Source organism: Oryctolagus cuniculus, chromosome 3 (genome assembly GCF_051225735.1).
Source record: "Oryctolagus cuniculus isolate XC-2025 breed Fujian yellow rabbit chromosome 3, ASM5122573v1, whole genome shotgun sequence".
Lineage (NCBI taxonomy): Eukaryota > Metazoa > Chordata > Mammalia > Lagomorpha > Leporidae > Oryctolagus > Oryctolagus cuniculus.
The window spans coordinates 127,380,984-127,401,012 of NC_142869.1; the positions used below are offsets into that span (position 1 = coordinate 127,380,984).

The 20,029-nt window shown below is 39.9% G+C and overlaps 1 long non-coding RNA gene across 1 annotated transcript; it reads left to right on the top strand.

Annotated features, from left to right (window-relative positions):
- The first annotated feature begins 217 nt into the window (after window positions 1–217).
- Window positions 218–16,636, top strand: LOC149127500 (uncharacterized). Its single transcript, XR_016231263.1, has 3 exons — window positions 218–331; window positions 15,812–15,943; window positions 16,386–16,636. It is a non-coding gene; the product is annotated as an uncharacterized LOC149127500 (long non-coding RNA).
- The last annotated feature ends 3,393 nt before the right edge of the window (window positions 16,637–20,029 follow it).

Genomic DNA, 20,029 nt, shown 5'->3' on the forward strand with positions numbered 1-20,029 from the left:
TGCTCCGCAGCCTGCAGGAAGCTGTCCTGGACAGTATTACAGATGGCTGCTGTGAAGAATCTGCCCCACCCCTTGTCACAGCTCAGGGAGTCTGCATGACAAAAGAATAATTGAATTGGTAATGCAACAGTACATGACATAGATCACCATTTTGCAAGAGGAATGTTTAAGTCATGAATAATGAAGTGATTTCCTCCAGAGTAATTTATGGCACAGGTACATTAGCAAAGCAAGTTCCTGCGGGTGTCAATGCACCATGCTACAGACTCAAGAGAATTCAGCAAGGTCTCCCAGCTCATCTAAATGCCTTTCTTTGTGACTTCCACTTAAGGTGGGTAGCAAGGCGGCAGGTGTGAGGAAGGGTGGATGTTTTTGTTTTATTGTCTATTTTTCCCCAAGCTTTGTGATACCTCTCACAGAGGAAAGAGCGGTTTGTTAAAGCAGCTTGATCTGCACGTCAAGGAGCTGCCAGGGAATCATAACGTGTGATCATTTCTGACCTCTGGCCAAGCTGAGTCATTACTTTGGGCCGCAGGGCTGGATGTGAACCATTCCGTGGTTAGAGTTACCAACGGGACCTTTACAGAGAAGCTGATGTGTGGGAAAATAGACTCCACCTTCAGATACTGAAACGACTTTCTCATTTGCAAAATATGCATTTCTGAACCAAGGTTTTGTTAGAACAAGAACTCTTACTTGTTATGAACATAGGAATTACTATTTACACTTTCTTCAACAGAGAAGCCATGTTGAAGAGCATAACCACAGTTTAGAAGGGGGAGAGGAGAAGGAAATGGCTTTGTCTGGGGAAGAAAGGGAAACGATACAAATAAGAAGGTCTAGAAGAAAGTTCATTGGATTGTCTTCTTAAATAGTTGTGTTTGTATCAATGATTAGGGGAAATTAAAGTGGATTAACAAAAGAATCATCATTAAGAAAAACAATTAAAATAATTGTAATAATAGCAACTGTTGGTGCAATATGTGCTGGCTACAGGGTTCTGTACTAAGCATTTTGTGTGTATTTTCTTATTTACTCTTACCAATAGCTTCACAGAGTTGCTAATGTGTTTGTCCCTGTTTTCTAGATAAGGAATCAGAGTATTAGAAATGTTAAGCCCAGCTTGATTTTGTCTCAAAGGATCAAAACATTATTTATATTCAGCCAAATGAAAATCAAATAAAACAAACCAAGGAGAAAAGAATTTATTCTTTCAGTAAGCCTAAACTGAGACCCTTTCTTTACCAAGTACTGATCAAATGCCAGCAATACAAAATAAATAGTCCCAGCATTCAAGTTGCTCACAGTCTAGTGATGGAAGCAAAGTCATAAACAACTAATCATAGATATGTTTTGATTTCGGTGCACAGTGGAGGGTTATCAATCTAGGTTTTGTAGGTACAAGCAAAAGAAATAGGCTCTAGGTAAGTAAAGAAGGAAATACTTTGACCAGAAAAGAGAGAATAGTGGCAATGGTCACAGTAATTTTAACAAAGGATACTCAGAGAACAACCCCCACCAGAGGCTTGATTATTGTGGGTCATAATAAGACACAGTAAAGAATCTGCTAAAAGGAGATCCAGGGCTTCAGACCACTTGTATCTTGTTTTCCTTCAAACAGAAATAGAATTCTCTGTTTGAAGGAAAAGGAGGATGGAGGAGGCACATTGCTTCTAAACTACTTGGCCCAGGAACTATACATACATGTCCAGGCTTCTCATAGTCCATGGGCCAGAATGAATGGCATGGCCCCAACACAACTACAAAGAAAGATGGGAAGTGAAGGGGTATACATAAGGTATTTGGTGATTACTAAGTCTCTCTGGTTTACAGAGGAATGGAAAGGCAAGAACATCAGGCACACATGCCACCAGGACAGCCTAGGAGAACACTGTCTCATCAGGAGACCACAGCAGGGGTGAATGAGCACCAGCAGATTCCCCTCTTCCTGCCTCCGTCTGGGAAACTCCACGTGTTGTCTGGAGGAAGACAGAGTACTTTCAGTTACAGCCCACCTAGACTATGTGTGAAGAAAGAGTTGCCCTCCAAAGGAAAGACAAAGAGTGATTTTGAAGTGAGAGAGAAATAGTAGGTGAATAGAGGAAGGGGGAAATATTTAAGGGAAACAGATGGGGGCAAATGTGGCCTGGATGGTACAGGAAGCCTTAAGTGCGATACCAAAGTCTTGAGCCCAAGGGACCCAAGGGATGAGTCTGAAGATGTGGGGCAATGATAGGTCAGGGAGAATGGTGTTTCCTCATTTAGCTTTGGTAGCTGGAAAGCCAGTGAGGCAACCTGAGACCCTGCACCCCAGGCGAGTGGACTGCTCTCTGCACTCCCAGAGTCATTTCACTGTCCCCAGATCACAGGATTAGGGAGAAACCATGAAACTGATACCTCAGTTCCTTCTTTGTCTACTCATATGCATACACATTCAAATGCACTCCCTCTCATGAGTGCTTACTTGTTTACACACCCACATAGGCCTCACACACAGAATCACCATCACATCTGATCCCACTGACTTACATCCACACACGTGCACACACATCCTCACGTGTGCACACACATCCATACATTCACATGCTTCCACACAGACACATTCACGTGTGTCCACACACGCACACATGTATACACTGCTTGCATAAAAATGTAGAAGCACAATAGTATAAGAATCTCCTAATTATTCACTATGTTGAAACTTTGACATGGTGAGTTGAGATTTTTTTTTCTATTATTGTGGAAATCTGGAAAAATTGCTGCTGGAAGCTAAAACAATAAAACAAATGTAGAATTTCAGGAAGTAAAATGCCTGTGCCCAGATTTAAAAAAGGCCACTTATTTCCATGATAGTGTAGATGATCAAATATACTTGTTTAATGACCTAGCAGGGAATGGAGAGCCCTGGACTAGAACTCAGCTACAGATTCCCCTATCACTACCTGGGGCATAACTTCTAATATAGTTGCCAGAATTTTCCTAAACTGAGTGTCATAGTTATTGCTATGAGGACAATATTTTCTTATTGTGGGTTCCAGTGAACTGAAACTAATATTCTGAGGCCCCCATTGTGGGGGATTGAGTAAAGCTGCACCTATAATTTCTGCATCCCATTATGGGTGCTGGTTTATGTCCCAGCTGCTTCACTTCCAACCCAGCTTCCTGCTAATGGCCTAGGAAAAGCAGCAAAGATGGCCCAGGTGTTTGTGCCCCTTCCATCCATATCGGAGACTGGATGAAGCTCCTGGCCCCTGGTTTTGGCCTGTCCCAAGCGCTGACCATTTCAGCCATCTGTGGAATGAATCAACAGATGTAAGATCTTTCTTTGTAACTCTTTCAAATAAATAAATGAATCTTTAAAAAATAGATACATTCTGTTGACTTTTACATTTCAAGTGAAGCCCTTATCATTTGTGCTGAAAGCTAAAGAAAACCTGATCATAGGCTCTGATGGAAATGGCTCTGAGAGGCAGGCTGTGGGAGCAAAAGGGCAGTCATGACAGAAAGCAGAATTCCTGCCCATACTCGCAGGCTGCACTGGGCTACTGCCTAGCCCTGCCAGATCACAAAGGCTCCAGTAATTGGCATTATGTACTCAAACTGATCAGTAATAATCCACTGAATCTGTACCAAATCAATTTGTAAGCATTTAGTTTTTGAAATGAAATTTCAAAGTGCAAATAATGGCCCTCACTAATGGCAAAAGCAAACTTAATTCAAACTAGTTTCAGCCAGATATTATGTACAAGAAAGGATAAAAATTGTCTGTTTAGTTGAAGGAAAATAATGCTAAGTATCAATTGAATAGCAACCTATTGATAAAGGAACTATCACTGTGTTGAGAGAAGAATAAGAAAAAATAAAAACAGATTTGCTTTAGTTAAGCACATATACACATACACAAACACATACACACACAAACACAAAAGGAGCTTAAACAATTGTCCATCAGAACAAATCGCTGAGGAGGAGAATGATGCTAAGTCAGAAACACTGTGGATTTGGATAAGGAGTTATAATTTTGTCTCTCAAATGGAAAATGTGCCTTTGAATAAGTCTCTTGGTTATTGTAGTCTAAAATCTCTAAATATTTAAAAGTAAGTGATTTACAAATAGCTTATCTCTTTTCAAAAACATATCCTTCAACCTGCATTTCTAGTTATTAAAAGGCTTAGAGAGACAAAGGAGCAAATGGATGATTCTCTCTCTCTCTCTCTCTCTCTGCCTCTCTCTCTCTCTCATTAATTTGCTCCTTCATTCCCTAAACAACTACAAAAAATATGGGTGGGCCAGACCAGATTTAGGAACCAGGAAATCCATCCAGGTTTCCCACATGGGTGGCAGTTGAGCCATGATTTGCTGCCTCTAGATGTTTTAATAGGAAGCTGGATTGAAAGTGGAGTAGCCGGGATTCAAACCAGGCACTCCATGTGCTGGAAGCCTGGTCCACAAGGTGGTAGTATTCAGAGGTGGTAAACCCTTTAAGAAGTGGTACTTAGTGCAAAGTAATGAGGTCACTGGGGGCATTGCCCACAAAGGGGTGAATGCTGGTCTCTGACAGTAAGTTAGTTCCTGTAAGAGTGGGTTATTACAGCAAGAAGGAGTCTGACTACTGAATCTCTCTGGCTTCCCATATTCCCATGTGATCTCCTTCTCACACAAGTTCTTGTGATGCCATATTCCACACTGTGACACAGTCAAGGAGACCCTCAACATGTGCCAAACCCACTGGACTCAATTTTCAATTTCAACTTCAAAGTTATGAGCTAAATAAACCTATTTTGGTTTTTTTAAGATTTATTTTTATATTTGAAAGTCAGAGTTACGCGGAGAGAGAAGAGGCAGAGAGCAAGATCTTCCATCTGCTGGTTCATTCCCCAGATGGCCGAAACGGCTGGAGCTGTGCAGATCCGAAGCCAGGAGCCAGGAGCTTCCTCTGGGTTTCCCACATGGGTGCAGGGGCCCAAGCTCTTGGGCTATTTTCTACTGCTTTCCCAAGCCATAGCAAAGAGCTGGATCAGAAGTGGAGCAGCTGGGACTAGAACTGGCGCCCATATGGGATGCCAGTGCTTCAGGCCAGGGCTTTAACCTGCTGTGCCAGAGCACTGGCCCCAATAAACCTATTTTTTTTAAAAAAGGATGCAACTTCAGTTTGTAGCCACAGATAATGGATTAATGAAGACACAGCAACAGAAAACATCCAAAACGAAACATGAAACAAAATACTCGGGAGAACAAAGAAAGATGGCACATCAGTGAACTGTGGCACAATTCAAAGGTGCCAAATATAACTGGGGTCCTCTAAAAAAAGAAAGGGGATCATAAAATGTATTTGAGAAGCAAACACTGAATTTTCTCAAATTTGATGAAAATCATAGGTCTAAGAATCTCAATGAATTCCAAGCCAAGGAACAAAGAAAACTACAGTTAGGCATATCATAAGCAATTTGCTGAAAACCAGTGATAAAAAGAAAAATCTTAAAAGCAATTGGAAAAAATATGCATTTTATATATAAGGAACAAATCTAAGAATGACTGCAAATGACCCTTCCCTTCATCCTCTCCGGGTCTGAAAGATGAAGAGCAGAAGTTACCATGGCTCTGAGGGGTTTGAATGAAGTCCAAACACTTTTCAAAGCATGGATCAGGACTTTGAGGAATGTGATGACAGTTCCAGGAGTAGGCCTTATTTCACCATGCCTGTGCTTTCCATCGGGGCCTTTCCTTGACTAGCGGTCTGTTTTCACATGACAATATTTCAATCAGTAGATGTCTTAATGAGTGCCTGACTTGTCTAGCACCTATTGAGATGTTCAGCCAAACTGATCAAGACCATAGCTTTTCTCATTATTCACATTTTCTGTGAACTGTTTGAAGACCACTTGTACAATTCATCTGTTGTGCCTGAAATTCATGTTCTTCTGGCAGGTGCAGCTGTTAGCAATCATATCTAAATATCCAGGATGCACAATGTCCCAGGGATACACAGGTGAAAGCAAGCCTACATTTTCAAGAAGATTAGCATCGAGATAAGCTTAGCTTAGCTTATCAAAATGACATACAAGTGTTTCAGGCCACTGAGAACATGGCCATGGTAGAGATTAGTACATGCCTACCATCTCCTACCTGAAACATTTGGATAAGAATTGTCTTTGAATTCAGAACAATTTGGGGCTGGCTCTGTGGCACAGTAAGTTAATTCCCCACCTGCATTGCTGGCATCCCATATGGGCGCCAGTTCTAGTCCCAGCCGCCCCTCTTTCAAACCAGCTCTCTTCAATGAACTGTGGCAGGAGTAGAAGAAGGCCCAAGTCCTCGGGCCCCTGCACCTACATGGGAGACCTGGAAGAAGCACCTGGCTCCTGGCTTCGGATCAGAGCAGCTCTGGCTGTTGCGGCCATTTGGGGAGTGAACCAACGGGAGACCTTTCTTCTCTCTGTCTGTCCCTCTCACTGTCTGTAACTCTACCTCTCAAATAAATAAATAAAATCTTAAAAAAAATAATCCAGAACAATTCAATTTTAAGAGTTGTTAACGTGGTGCCTGCATACCACATAACATATCACGCCTCTTTTCTACAGCAGAACCAGTAATCCAGTATATTGCTGCTGTTTCTGGGAGTCTACAAATACACACAATGAATATGCTGTAGTCAATGAATATTTTTACATCCATCCACAATGTATTTGCTCCCAAATGACTTCAGGTCAGCTCAGATCTCACCATCAAACTGGTTAAGAGGTTTGGGGTAATTTACAAAGAGAGGACAAAAGAAGTGAAGCTGGGGCCAGCACTGTGGCTCAGCAGATAAAGCCCCCGCCTGCAGTGTGGCATCCTTTATGAGCACCGGTTTGAGCCCCAGCTGCTCCACTTCCAGTCCAGCTCTCTGCTATGGCCTGGGAAAGCAGTAGAACATGGCCTAAGTCCTTGGGCCCCTGTACCTGCATGGGAGACCCAGAGGATGCTCCAGACTCCTTGCTTCAGATGGCTCAGCTCCAGCTGTTGCAGCCAATTGGGAAGTAAACAGTGACAGTGGATGGAAGACTTCTCTGTGTGTGTGTGTGTGTGTGTAACTGTGTTTTCCAAATAAATAAATAAATCTTAAAAAAAAAAAAACAAGTTAAAAAACACAAGAAAATATTCTGGAAAGAAGTACCTCAAACTGCAAATGCAGTTGTGTTTGAATGGTGGAACTACGAACATTTTTGTATTTTGTTTTACCTGTTTTAGATATTTCTCCTCAAATTATTTAATGGGTATGCAATAAACTTAAAAATGCTGATGTTCTGTACTGTGTTTACTTCATTTTTATTTCAATTTTAATTATTTTTAACAGATTCAATATATTTTTAGATACAAGTCTAAGAACATAATGATCAAAATGACTTGACTTTTGTATATCTGCACCATAATTTTTATAGGAATTACTTGGGGCTAGTAATCTGTTTTCAGAGATTTCATACTTTCAATAATAGGAATAACAGTTTGTAAACCCCTATGCGAGATTACTCACTTCAACTTCCAGAGGGTTTCTCATGTGGCATTTGTGGCAAAGGGAAGTACATTTCCCAAATGTGTTACATAAGAGGGAACCATTAATGCTCCTCTGTAAGACTGAAGTGTGGATCAACACCCAAATCTCATCCTACATATTTCTTAAGGTGAAAGAGGAAAGAAATATTTGTTGCTTCCTCCTTGTGCTTGATATACACCTAGAGTGCAAATGCACATGCCAAGATGGCCAAAGGATTTATCACAGCAACAAGTTTCAAGTTCTGGCCATATCACATGAAGGCTTGATGTGATTTTTGTGTGCATTATTTTTATGCTGACAAATATACACAACATCAACATGTGCCATCTTAATCATTTTAAGTGTACAATGACCACGCACATCACAATGTCATGTTCAATATATCTTTTAAGTGTTTATTAAGGGGCATTAAGTACATTCCTAGCATTGTGTGACTGTCACTACCACCCATCTTCAGAATACTTTTCAGCTTGTAAAACTGAAGTACTGTACCTGTTAAATAATAACTCCTTATTCCTGCCTTTCTTCCATCCCTGGCAATCACCGTTCTACTTTCTATTCCTATGAACTTGACCACTTTAGCTGCGTCACCTAAGTATAATTACACAGTCCCTATCTATTTGCGATTAGTTTATTTCACTTATCAGAATATTCTCAAGAATCGTCCATATTGTAGGACATGTCAGAATTTACTTCCTTCTAAAACTAAGTAAGATTCCATGTATTCCATGTATGTATGTACCACATTTTATTTATCTATTCATCTGTCAATAGACAATCAAGTTGCTTCTAACTTTGGGCTATAGTGAACAATGCTGCTATGAACACAGATATACAAATCTCTATTAGAAACCCTTATTTTTTTTGAGGATGGTTTTTGTATATCTATTCATGTTCCTTTGAACTGGTCATATATTTATTTAGCTTTTAATTTTTTGCTGTTAAAAGCTTGACATTTGACTCTAACATGTTAACTCTGAAAGTAAATTTCTCAACCTTCTCTAGGGTATGTTGTTTTTAATTTAATTTTTTAAATTTTTTTAAAAGTATAACTTGCTTTTATTAAACAGGAATAAAATCAACATATTTTTTAATTTTTAAGTTTTGCTGACTGTCTTTATCATTTGGATCTGACCAGAGTACACTTAAAGCTATTGCAATCTTTACTGAGTGGGCATCTTTACCTGAATGTAGGTGGTGCTTTTCTAAATTGCCCTGAGTATGAAGTTGCTTTTGAATGTCCTGATCCTTGAATGAATGATTCCCAAAAAGGGCTAAAGAAAAACTCCCCAGAAGTTGCTTCAGCTTCAGGAGGTAGGGCTTTGAGTCTTGGGAGAGGGCAGGGGCTGCAACAATTGGCTGCCTGCCTGCCTGCCTGCCTGCAGTTCTGCAATCAGAGACAGCAACCAGAGTCTAGATCCCTTATGTATGGGTGCAGGTCCTTATTTCTCACCCAGACTATCTCAAACTTTGTACAAACTGCCTTATGAGCATATGCACAGCTGCCTGTGATAGGCCTGGGGCAGGATGGGTAGCCCTCTTAAATTTGTAGAAATTAACCATAACTTGCCATCCAAGCTTCTCCCTGGCTGTAGCAAGTCTGCAAAAGCCCTCTGGCATCCCAACTAGTCACATCTCACTGATTCTGCCAGTGAAATCATTGTCTACTTAGGATGGATCTTGGTCCTTCCAATTTTTCCATTTTCCCAGAATATTCTTTATGTTTTGATTTTGACAAAGCAGATATTTTTCTTCCCATAACTGTGTAAAGTTCTGTAAACATGGAGTGACTCCCTCAGTTTTTCTGATGAAGTAAGATATGTCCAAACTCTTTTTGTGTGAGTTTCATTGTGTAATCTGTCTGTGGTGGAATTTTTGAAATACTAGTCGAGGTCTTTTCCTTCATAGCTTAAATTGTCCTTGTTACATCAATATTGTATTGGGCTATTGTATTGTATTGTATTGTACTATGTATGATGGAAGAATATCATCAAAGACAAAATATTGACTGGGATGAAATAATAATGAAATATGTATGCACTAAAACTACACCATTGGGTGAGTGTAATTTGAATCCAGTCATATAAAACTTTGTAAAATTAAGATGTCAGTTGGATTTTGAAGATGGAATAAAGCAAAAATTGAGAGGAAGTTACACAGGGCCCATCTGGCAAAGGAGAGGAATATGGACAAGGCCATGAATGGTAAATGTATTGGGTACAATCAGCTTGCTTTCCATGAATGCATCCAGCTTTCCTGTGTCCTGTCTGCAGGTTTGCCTTTCCTTAAACCTAAAAATTCCATGAGTTTTGTTTGTGTGCTTTCAGAAACACAACTCTTTCATTCTTCTTGTGATTTTTCTTTAATTATAATAGGGAATCTTAACAAAATATATTATTAAATTTTGAGTGCATTATGAGTCTTATAGGACTTTACAGACTATTCCAAATTCTGCCTATTCCACTTTCTCTGACAAGCTCTTCTGAAAGTGACCTCCTCCATTCAGAGTCCTTCCAAAATTCATGTTAACGTTGATGCCATTTGAAAGTTTCTGCAAAACATGCTACATTAGTGCATCTCAACATTTAGTGTTCCTAAGAATCATCTGGGGATCTTGTTACAACACAGTTTCCAATTTGGTACATCTACAGCAGGGTCTAAGATTCTGTATTTATAACAAGCTCCCAGGTGATGCCAAGGTTGATAGTCCATGGACTTCACTTGAGAATCAAATTCTTCATGTTTCTAATATCACATCATTAACATATCACACACACACACACACACACACTCTTTAGGAATTTCATAGAAAATGTGCATTATGGAAACCTATATAGGAATTTCAAAAATTTTGCACTAAAACAACATTTAAGTCCATTTCTGTGAACTTTTTGAAGTATCCTTGTATTTGAAGCATAATCAGAGCTTTTTTTTTTATTATTGCTTTTAAGCATCTTCTAGTCTAGAGTGTATTCCAAGCTTGTCTGATTGTTTCATAAGAAATATCTGGGCTCCTGTGAAGTACACAAATGATGGCAACAACAAACTACATTCCTAGGCTGCTGCCCAAGAAATTATAAGTCAAAAACACACAGGAAAAATTTCTAATCAGGCAAATTTGAGAAACTCAAATCATTCGCATAACATCGAACAATGAGCCATACACCACAGTTGTCCAGAACAAAGATAACACAGATGTATAATTCTAGAATCAATAGGAAGGCAGAATGATTGCAATACATACAAAAGGTGATTACCTCTTTTCACTTCAATGAAATCATGAACATTTTAAAAGTTAAGCCAAAATTATAGATGCATTTCAAACAATAGGGAATCTAAACACATGAAAAAAAGTTTCCACCAATGTTATTGATTTATATTTCAGATTGTGTAAATCAGCAAATTATTCTTCACTAAGAGAAGAATAAAGATTAAAATTTGTTCATATTGGCTGGCGCAGCGACTCAATAGGCTAATCCTCCACCTAGCGGCACCAGCACCCCGGGTTCTAGTCCCGGTCGGGGTGCCGGATTCTGTCCCGGTTGCCCCTCTTCCAGGCCAGCTCTCTGCTATGGCCAGGGAGTGCAGTGGAGGATGGCCCAAGTGCTTGGGCCCTGCACCCCATGGGAGACCAGGATAAGCACCTGGCTCCTGCCCTCAGATCAGCGCTGTGCGCCGTCCATAGCATGCCAGCCACGGAGGCCAATGGAGGGTGAACCAACGGCAAAAAGGAAGACCTTTCTCTCTGTCTCTCTCTCTCACTATCCACTCTGCCTGTCAAAAAAAAAATTTGTTCATATCCAGTATTTCAAGGTTTGAGGAAGTTGAGGCTCTCCTCTGTTTGCTGATAGCATAACTGATAAAATATTTTTGAAATATCAAGCAAAACGCAAAACAATCACAATGTTTGACTCAGAATTTCCAGTCATCATTTTCTCTGAATATGCATCAGCTTTTGCTGTCAGTAACTTTTGTTTCATTTTTTAGCCATCAGCCAGCTGTGCAGAAGTATCTTATTAGAGTTTTAATTTGATTTTTCTAAAGGCTAATGATGTTGAGTACCTACTTGGGTCTTTATTTGCCATCTATATATGCTTCTCAATTAAGCGGCAGTTCATATTTTTGCCCAATTTCTAAATGAATTGTTTGTGTGTTTATTAGAGAAACTTAAAGGTTCTTTATACATCACTGAGAATACTTTCTGGAGTATGTGTTTTTGAAAATATTTTCTCAATTATACAGCTTTTCTTTTCATCCTCTTAACATAATCCTTCACAGAGAAAATAAGAAATTTTGATTAGGTTCAATTTATCAATTTTTCTTTTATGGCTTATGCTTTTGCAGCCAAGCCTGAAACCTAGATCCCAGATGTCGGCTGATATTTTCTAGAAATTTTAGGTTTTGTGTTTTATCTAACTCCATGATCCACCTGGAGTTAATGTTTGTGACATATGAGAGTCATGGGTCAGGGTTGACTGTTTTCTCACCGGCATCCAATTGCTCTGGTAGCATGTCTGGAAAAGGCATTTCTCTCCACTGAGTAGCTTTTGCTGCTTGTTCAAAACAAAGAAGGGTTCACTGAGTGGGTCTGTTTCTCAGCTGTTTATTGTCTTCCCCGGCCTTGCTTCCTGCACTGCCCAGAACTACCAGTACCATGGTGGGTGAGGATGCTGAGTGGGGAGATTCCTTGCCATGTTCCTGATCTTAAGGGGAAATATTCCATCTTTCATTGTTCACTGTAATGTGAGCTGTGGGGTTTTTTGTTTGCTTGCTTCAAAATTTCTTCACCAAATTTAGGCCATTTTCTTTATTTCTATCTTTCTGAGTTTTTATCATCCACATTGACTTTAGTCACATATTTTTGTCTGTTATCAATTAAAATAACCATACAACTTTTGTTTGTTAGCCTATTAACATGGTGAGTTACATTGATTGATTTTTCAAATACTAAACCTGCCTCGCATTCCTGAAAGCAAGCATTTGGTTGTGTTTGTATCATTATTCTCTGATGAGAGGTATCAGTTCATTGTTTTTTGTTTTGTTCTGTCTTTGGTTTTTGTATCAAGGTAATCCTAGGACAACAAAATGAGATTTCTATTGTTTAGGTGACAATGTGTGTAAAATTGGCCTTTAATACTTCTTTAAGCATTTGATAGAACTCTCCAGCAAAAATCTGGGCCTGAAGATTTCCCTCTCAGAAAGTAATTTTTAATCTGATCAAATGTTCATGGCCTCTATGGATTTCCAATAAGATCATTCTCCCCAGATTGATTAGTATACTACCATATGAGTAAAATAATAATAATAATAAAATACTCAACATACATATAAATGTCTTTGGGGAAAAGTCTTTTGAATCTGAAAGTGATTATATAGGTACCTGGGTACCTTGAGGAAGTGGGATTAAGTGACAAAAGAATGATGCTAGATTTTAGTTGGTTTATTTTTTTTTCTAGAATTGGGGATTATTCATTTCATAAAATCAAGTAAGTGTTCCTATGGGCTGAGCAGAAGAGATTGATTTTATAAACAGAGGAAGGCTGAAGAAAGCAGAAACAAAAGAATAAAAAGCAAATCAGTTATCGCCAAATTTTACATTTAAGTAGATTTACTGTCTATAAAAACACAATCAAAATAAGATTTGCATGGTATCAACTAAATGTGAGGGCCAAACCACAAATCCTGGGGTAAAGGAACCAAGTGTTCTGGGGACAAGGAACTTTTCTTTTTTTTTTTTTTTATTTATTTATTTTTTTTTTTAAATTTTTATTTTTTGACAGGCAGAGTGGACAGTGAGAGAGAGAGACAGAGAGAAAGGTCTTCCTTTGCCGTTGGTTCACCCTCCAATGGCTGCCGCGGCCGGCGTGCTGCAGCCGGCGCACCACGCTGATCCGATGGCAGGAGCCAGGAGCCAGGTGCTTTTCCTGGTCTCCCATGGGGTGCAGGGCCCAAGCACCTGGGCCATCCTCCACTGCACTCCCTGGCCACAGCAGAGGGCTGGCCTGGAAGAGGGGCAACTGGGACAGAATCCGGCGCCCCGACCGGGACTAGAACCCGGTGTGCCGGCGCCGTTAGGCGGAGGATTAGCCTAGTGAGCCGCGGCGCCGGCCGGGACAAGGAACTTAAATATGGAATTGTGTTAGGTGATACAATGAAGCTGTCAACATTTTCAGTGTGATAATGATACTGTATTTGCTAAGCAAGAGTTCTTATTTCTGAGGTGCAAATTATTTAGGGATGAAATATGATAAAGTCTGCAACTTACTTTCAAACAGTTTAGATAAATTTGTTAACTTCCCAATTTATTTTAAATTTATAGTTATATATTTTCTGTCTGGATTCTAGTTAATTTATAGTCTTGTTTTCTATAATATGCTTATACGGGATAACTTCAAAAAGTTCATGAAAAATGTGTATTTTGAAAAATCTATTCTTTGATTTCAGATTATTGTATCAATCATGTCTTTATATTCAATTTTCCCATTATGGTTTTAAAACATAAAACACAGGGCCGGCGCCATGGCACAGTAATCCTCCGCCTGCGGTGCCGGCATCCCATATGGGCGCCAGTTCTAGTCCTGGCTGCTCCTCTTCCAATCCAGCTCTCTGCTGTGACCTAGGAAAGTTGTAGAAGATGGCCCAAGTGCTTGGGCCCCTGCCCCACATGGGAGACCAGGAAGAAGTATCTGGCTCCTGATCAGATCGGCGCAGCTCTGGCCATTGCAGCCATCTGGGGAATGAACCAACAGAAGCAAGACCTCTCTCTCTGTCTGTCCCTCTCACTGTCTGTAACTCTACATCTCAAATAAGTAAATAAAATCTTTAAAAAAAATAAATAAATAAGATATAAAACACCCCCATATTTTTCAGCTCTTTTTTTAAAGATTTATTTTTATTTATTTGAAAGACAGCATTACAGAGAGGTAGAGACAGAGAGAGAGGTCTTCTATCTGCTGGTTCACTCCCTAGATGGCTGCAACGGCCGGAGCTGCACTGATCCGAAGGCAGGAGCCAGGAACTGCTTCCAGGTCTCCCACTCAGGTGCAGGGCCATCTTCTACTGCTTTCCCAGGCCATAGCAGAGAGCTGGATTGGAAGAGGAGCAGCCGGGTCTAGAACCGGTGCCCATATGCGATGCCGGTGCTTCAGGCCAGGGCTTTAACCTGCTGTGCCACAGCACCGGCCCCATATTTTTCAGCTTTTAAGAGTAGCATATGGCCACTTTGTGTGAATTGGTCATTATTTTAAAATGAAACATAAAACATAAAAATGAAACACCTCAGAAATAAGAACTCTTATTTCAAAGTTTGTATTTAATTCTAAATATACTTATTTTTAAAGTGACAGAATCATCTATGCCAGTAAGATCGTCCTTAGTGAGATTTTCTATAACTCTACTTATTTTTTGTCCTCTTGACCAATTGCGCATAAAGAGAAACAAGTCAAAAGTTTCTATTTTCACAATGCTTTTCTCTTGATTTTTCCTTGTATCATCTTCCGAAACCAATAAGTCTTTTTGATAATGCAAAGATAGCATGCATTATAAAGTGAAGTGCTTCTTGTTGTCTTGCTTCACTCTTTCTACAAGCTTAAAGATTATAAATTGCTTCTACTTTAAAAATAACTTGTTACTTTTAAGTTTTTATTTGTAAATGTCACGGAATATTTTTAGTTATCTTTGTCATTTTAATCTTTTTAAATCATTGGCTGACTTCTTCCACACAATGCAAAATGAGTTTGCTATGTGACACCACTTACAAATTTTATTTTTGTAAGATTTGTTCATTTATTTAAAAGCCAGAATGACAGAGAGAGAAAGAGAGAGAGGGAGAGAGAGAGAGAGAGAGAGAGATTAGTCTTCCACCTATTAGTCACTCCTCAAATGCCGGCAATGACCAGGACTAGGTCAGCTCAAACCTGGGAGCCAGGAACTCCATTTAGTTATCTGTGGGTAGCAGGTACCCAAACATCCCTGCTGCCTCCCATGCACATGAGTAGGGAACTGGATTGGAAATAGCATTTCTGACTCAGTGACTGGTCCTCAGATATGGGATGTCGGTGTCGCAGGTGGCAGTTTAGCCCACTGTGCCATATGGCAAATCCCTAAACTTCCCTTTTAATTCCTTTGACATCCCCTGGTATTTTTGATCATTAAGATTTGTACTTTTGTTGTTGCGATAATTTTAATAACTGTATAGTATAATATGCTAATATATTGCATTAATTAACATTATAATATATCAACATAACCTAGTGATTATTTCCCTTGTATCCACAGTGTTGTGTTCTCTGCCCTCAGTGGCTCTGGGTCTTACCATGTGACTGACAAGTTCCCTAAGATATCAGCCATTGTGGAGCAATCAATGGCACGGAAAACACATCCGCATTGGAGCATGGCCTCTATTGTTGGGTGAGAACACTGGGTTAAGAAGCCTGGGGTAGCTTGGTGAGGCCAAGACCATGCAGCAGAGCTCAGGGCAGACCTGGAAGAGACTCTGACTAGGGTCAGCAGGGGAACCACCCTGCATGCCCATCACATAAGGCAAACTCACAGATTTGTGACTAAGTAATAGAGCCACTATGGTTCTAAATTAGGGGTAGATTGCTCTGCGCAACAAGTAAATGACAGAATCTGCCAGCCATTACTTATCTATACTGCAGTTATTAATTCTTAGTGGAGGGGGAATGAAATTAATATGGATCTTTTTCTTCTCTTTCTTCTTTCGCCTAGCCATCAAAAGCTAATTATTTTTTCAAAGTTTGTATTTAATTCTAAATATACTTAAATCTCTGTTACTACTCTGTGCTGTTGAGTGTTCATTGAGGGCTTTTTTTCTGCTTTTCCAAAGCAGATAAGATAAGAGCACTCTGTCACCTGAGCTTCAAGCGATTTGAGATAAACTCTGAGAGACACCCCATAGAAGGAAGCCGGAAGAGTCCCAGCCCCCTGCTTCCACCCTTGCATCTGGCTCTGCTTGGTCAGCAAAGCTTTGATGATGGAGTTCTTCAGCCTGTTCCTAAGTATGAGATTTTCTTTCTTATTGTTTAAGAAAACAGAGTTTAGATTTTTTTTTACTATAAACTGACAAATTGTATTTGTACACATTTGTGAGGAACAAATTTAGGAATATGATGCAGAATAATTCAACCAACTTAATGAACACGTCTGTCATATTGAATATTAATCATTTTTGTGACAAGAACATTTGTAATTTACTTTTAACAATCTTGAAAAACACTGTACATTACCATTTACTAAAGTTTGCATTTGTTTGTCATCCTCTATGCTCATTTTGGATGGCTTCTGATTGTATTTTCTAAATGCTTTAACATTTTTTGAAAAAAAAGAAAATAAATTCTAAATGAATTGAGGAAAAATACAATTTTTAAGATCATATTTGAAAATGAAATTAAAATTAAGTATTAAGGGAAATGGTGTGTTTATATCACATTGTTCGTTTTTCTTCATATCTTGATATTTTACAGCTCATTGTGAAACATGCTGTGCATTTTCCCATATTACACTTTTTCCCCCCAGTAGAGTTTTTGAAGCTTCCTCCTACCCAGTCTAATTGGCATAACTCTATTTTTTATCATTGTAATCTAGAAGATCTTATATTATCTATGTTTCTGTGCTTGCATTAATTTTATCTTTCTTTTCAACTTCATGTACCAAACAACACTAAACTTTTCTCCCTCACATCTCAAACACAGAGTCTTGACAGCAATAGGAGGGAAACCCACATGGTGCCAGCCCCCTTACAACAGCCATGGTTCCTGTAACAGATAGGAGACAGCAATTTTTATAATTACTTTATGTATTTGAGAGACAGACAGGCAGAACATCATCCCCTGGCTCACTCTCCAAATGCTCACAACTGCTGGGGCAACACCAGGCCAAAGCCAGGAGCCAGGAACTCAACCTGAGTCGCCTGTATGGATGGCAAGACCCTAACCACTTGAGCCATCAGCTGCTGCCTCCCAAGGTGCACATTAGCATGAAGCTACAATCAAGAGTACAGCTGGGACTATGATATGAGATGCAGACATTCTAACAGTGTCTTCCTCACTCCTAAGTCAAACATCTGCCCAGAAAAGACCAATTTTAAAGTCATTGCTTAGAGTGTTCCTTGTGATGTGTTGCGTGACAAATGCTTGTATCCAGCTACAGTCTCATGGTTCCATGCAACCAACATGAACACAAAGTGCAAAAGCAGACTTGTAAGCATAAAGTATTTCCTGTTTCAGAATAAACAGACAATTACTGTGGACAACACTAATGTAGGAGGCAGTATTCAGTCAGTGAATATGTTCACTCTTATTTAGTAGCTTTGCATTTAGCTTTGGATTTGGATTTTTTTCAACTTTTATTTAATAAATATAAATTTCCAACGTACAACTTCTGGATTATAGCGGCTTTTCCCCCCATAATCTCCCTCCCACCTGCAACCAATCCATCGCCCACTCCCTCTCCCATCCCATTCTTCATCAAGATTCATTTTCAAATATCCACCTCTCAAATAAATAAATAAAATCTTTTTTTAAAAAAAGGAAAAAGGACCGGCGCCATGGCTCACTATGCTAATCCTCCACCTTGCGGCGCCGGCACACCGGGTTCTAGTCCCGGTCGGGGTGCCAGATTCTGTCCCGGTTGCCCCTCTTCCAGGCCAGCTCTCTGCTGTGGCTAGGGAGTGCAGTGGAGGATGGCCCAAGTCCTTGGGCCCTGAACCCCATGGGAGACCAGGATAAGTACCTGGCTCCTGCCATCGGATCAGTGCGGTGCGCCGGCCACAGTGAACCAATGGTAAAGGAAGACCTTTCTCTCTGTCTCTCTCTCTCTCACTGTCCACTCTGCCTGAAAAAAAAAAAAAAAAAAAGGATAAAGGAAATGGAGCAGTCAGGACTTGAATTGGCACTTAGACACCACAGGCAGCAACTTAACCCACTCTGCCACAAGGCAGTCCCCTGTGTGTCCTATTCTTACTGGAGAACTTTATAGTATGCATCATATGTTCAACTGTCAGTTCCCCACTTTGAAGAACAGTTGTGATGTGAGTGACACGGCTTGGTAATAGACATGCAAAATGATGGTAACTGAAGCGCAGGTAACAGTACAGCCACTTCGAATTAGAGTGAAGTTGAACTGCTTCCGGGAAAGGGAGGGAAGGGGACCTGCAATGTGAACAAGATGCAGGTCCCCGGGGACGAAGGTTTCCCTTACTCAACATTCTTAGGAATGAAGTGATGGAGGAGGAAGCACAAGCAAGCTGCAGGGAAAGACGATGAGGCAACTGAAGTGGTTGAGGGAGCTCTCAGGAGATACTCAAGGGAAGCTAAACTGCAAATACAAGATGAAAAGTAGAAAAATAAATAAAATAAACACTTTTACAGCTTTTTTTGTTTGACAGGCAGATTTAGAAAGTGAGAGAGAGAGACAGACAGAAAGGTCTTCCTTCTGTTGGTTCATTCCCCAAGTGGCCGCTACGGCTGGTGCACTGCGCCTATCCGAAGCCAGGAGCCAAGTGCTTCCTCCTGGTCTCCCATGCGGGTGCAGGGCCCAAGCACTTAGGCCATCCTCCACTGCCCTCCTGGGCCACAGCAGAGAGCTGCCTGCAAGAGGAGCAACTGGGACAGGACTGGCGCCCCAACCGGTACTAGAACCTGGGGAGCCGGCGCCACAGGCGGAGGATTAGCCTAGTGAGCCGCAGCGCCAGCCAGCTTATTTTTATACTATGTTATACGATACCCTACGTGTGCACACACAAGGTTGATCCATAAAATAAGCTTTTTGGAACACAAAATTTAAAGGTGCATTTATTGTGATGCAGAAAAAATTTTGAAATCAACGTACATTCTTTCATAATGCGCATTTTCCATGAGGTTTCTGAAGATTCCTCATCAGCATGGACTTCCAAACTCCTTGCACCAAAATAAGCATATCTTTTAATTCAATTTTCCAGTCTTTTTGAGGTACTCTTGTATGTGCATGAGCATGAATAAAAATATCCAAAAACTTTAACAAAACTATTCCAAAACAGTCTACAAACAGTCACCCTAACTAATGTTTCTTTCATCTTTGACCCAATGCAAAACTTAAAAATCAAGCACACTTTGATTAACTGAAAAAAAGCCATTGGATTCATTTCCACATAGTATTCATTTTAATAGTTTACTGAAAAATAACTGAATTTAAGTAACAGCAACCAGGTGAATAAATTTTAAAAGTAAACCAACGAGAATAAGAAGTAGCAATATATTTTGTGGTTGTTATAACAATCTCTAGTATTATATTAAAAGCACTAACTTTCCTGCCTGCAAACTTCAGCTTACCCTATGATTAAGATGTTCTGTTTATCTCTGCCCTTGTCAGATGTCCTTCAAGGTTCATAAGAGAGTCCTCCCAGGGTTATTTATTTGTAAAATGTCCAATATAGAGAACAAACACAATTCTTTCCATTTGATGTTATGTATGTTATGGAAAGATAGTCTTACCAGC